Source organism: Schistocerca nitens, chromosome 8 (assembly GCF_023898315.1).
Source record: "Schistocerca nitens isolate TAMUIC-IGC-003100 chromosome 8, iqSchNite1.1, whole genome shotgun sequence".
Classification (NCBI taxonomy): Eukaryota; Metazoa; Arthropoda; class Insecta; order Orthoptera; family Acrididae; genus Schistocerca; species Schistocerca nitens.
In genome coordinates this window covers 27,234,775-27,237,320 of record NC_064621.1, presented here as the reverse complement: position 1 = coordinate 27,237,320, position 2,546 = coordinate 27,234,775, and the positions used below count along the sequence as shown (strand labels likewise).

The 2,546-nt window shown below is 47.1% G+C and overlaps 1 pseudogene; it reads right to left on the bottom strand.

Annotated features, from left to right (window-relative positions):
• Nucleotides 1-1,948: 1,948 nt before the first annotated feature.
• LOC126199975 (5S ribosomal RNA) lies at nucleotides 1,949-2,066 on the bottom strand (annotated as a pseudogene).
• Between the last annotated feature and the right edge of the window lie 480 nt (nucleotides 2,067-2,546).

Sequence of the window (2,546 nt, the reverse complement as noted above, 5' to 3'; positions counted from 1 at the left end):
CACGGGTTTCCAGGTAGATGCCGTGTTTCTTGATTTCCGCAAGGCGTTTGATACAGTTCCCACAGTCGTTTAATGAATAAAGTAAGAGCATATGGACTATCAGACCAATTATGTGATTGGATTGAAGAGTTCCTGGGTGGCAGAACGAAGCATGTCACTCTCAATGGGAGAAGTCTTCCGAAGTAATAGTGATTTCAGGTGTGCCGCAGGGGAATGTCGTAGGTCCATTGCTATTCACAATATATAGAAATGTCCTTGAGGGTAACATCGGAAGTTACTGAGGCTTTTTGCGGATGATGCTGTAGTATATCGAGAGGTTGTAACAATGGAAAATTGTACTGAAATGCAGGAGGATCTGCAACGAATTGACGCATGGTGCAGGGAATGGCAATTGAATCTCAATGTAAACAAGTGTAATGTGCTGCGAATACATAGAAAGAAAGATCCTTTATCATTTAGCTACAATATAGCTGGTCAGCAACTGGAAGCAGTTTATTCCATAAATTATCTGGGAGTAGGCATTAGGAGTGATTTAAAACGGAATGACCATATAAAATTAATCGTCGCTAAAGCAGATGCCATACTGAGATTCATTGGAAGAATCCTAAGGAAATGAAGTCTGAAAACAAAGGAAGTAGGTTACACTACACTTTTTCGCCCACTGCTTGAATACTGCTCACCGGTGTGGGATCCGTACCAGATAGGGTTAATAGAAGAGATAGATAAGATCCAACGCAGAGCAGGGCGCTTCGTTACAGGATCATTTAGTAATCGCGAAAGCGTTACGGAGATGATGGATAAAGTCCAGTGGAAGACTCTGCAAGAGAGACGCTCAGTAGCTCGGTACGGAATTTTGTTGAAGTTTCGAGAACATACCTTCACCGAGGTGTCAAGCAGTATATTGCTGCCTCCTGCGTATATCTCGCGAAGAGACCATGAGGATAAAATTAGAGAGATTAGAGCCCACACAGAGGCATACCGACAATCCTTCTTTCCACGAACAATACGAGACTGGAATAGAAGGGAGAACCGATAGAGGTACTCAAGGTACCCTCCGCCACACCCCGTCAGGTGGCTTGCGGAGTATGTAGATGTAGATGTAGATGTAGAACCCCTCTTCATGAAATTGTACGGGTGAATCGGCAAGGTTCAGGTGCTGCCAGGTATCGTTACGAGATCTTGGGATCTCATTTGTGGTTATTGCGAGGTGCTGTGGGCCCAGACTTCGTACTGTTGGACGATAATGCTCGACCTCATACAGCACGGGTGGTTGATGTTTTCTTAGAAAAAATATATTGCAAGCAGGGCGTGACCTGCTCGCTCTCCCGATTTGACTGTCTGAGATGCACCAGGGAGACGGACTGCATCACGTGAGCGTCCCCAACCACTCCCCACGACTGCGAGCAGCTCTGCAGGAAGAATGAACAGGAGACTGATGACATCATTCACAGCATGCCCCGTCGTTGTCAGGCCTGTATTGCACACTCCGTAATGAGCACATTAACCGGTTGTCGGAATATGTGCACAAATATGTGCGCAAAAGTTGAAAACAAAAACGAAGAACATTTTTGTCTACCGTTATGCATGCTGCGTTTGTTTACGTTCTATATTCTTTACATTGTTCCTGCTGTACTATCAGCTGTTTATACTGTTTTGTGGCAAAATAAACGCAACTTCGCAAAATTTCCGTTTGTTGGTTTAATTTTGGAGACCAGTGTAAATGTGTCGAAGTATATCAATAAACTGTTAAAACTTAACTCACTCCGTCTTCAGGCCACAAGTGGCCTACGGGACCATCCGACCGCCGTGTCAGTGGGTAGCATAGGAGGGGCGTGGGGTCAGCACACCGCTCTCCCGGTCGTCATGATGGTATTCTTGACCGAAGCCGCTACTATTCGGTCGAGTAGCTCCTCAATTGGCATCACGAGGCTGATTGCACCCCGAAAAATGGCAACAGCGCATGGCGGCCTGGATGGTCACCCATCCAAGTGCCGACTACGCCCGACAGCGCTTAACTTCGGTGATCTCACGGGAACCGGTGTATCCACTGCGGCAAGGCCGTTGACTGCGTTAAAACTTAACTGACCTATAGATTTAGTTTTACACAGGGTGTTGAAAGCAGAGTGTCGAGTACTTTGAGAGGTGCTAGTAGTCATCGAAACACGGAAAATAAGTCCAATAAACACGGTTCCAGGAATGCATAGTCTCTGAGATAAGCCCAATAATCACGGACCCGGAAATCCATACTTCTTGCTATAAAAACGTGTTTACAGAAGGTGTACAACGTGGCGTCCCTTCATGGCAATGCACCCCTCTGCCCTGCAGCGCAAGGAATGACGCGCCCTTTGTAGGACATCTAGCTGTTGTTGTACCTGCAGGCACGCATTGAAGGCTGGAGCCTGTAGTGTTCGCACATCGTTGACTGGTGTGGCGTGGACCGATTCGTTCTTGCGTCCCCATAACCAAAAGCCTAGGGAACTGAGGTCTGGGAACGAGCAGGCCAAGGCGTGGGGCCCCCGACAAATTCTGCGGTCCTGAAGTGTCTG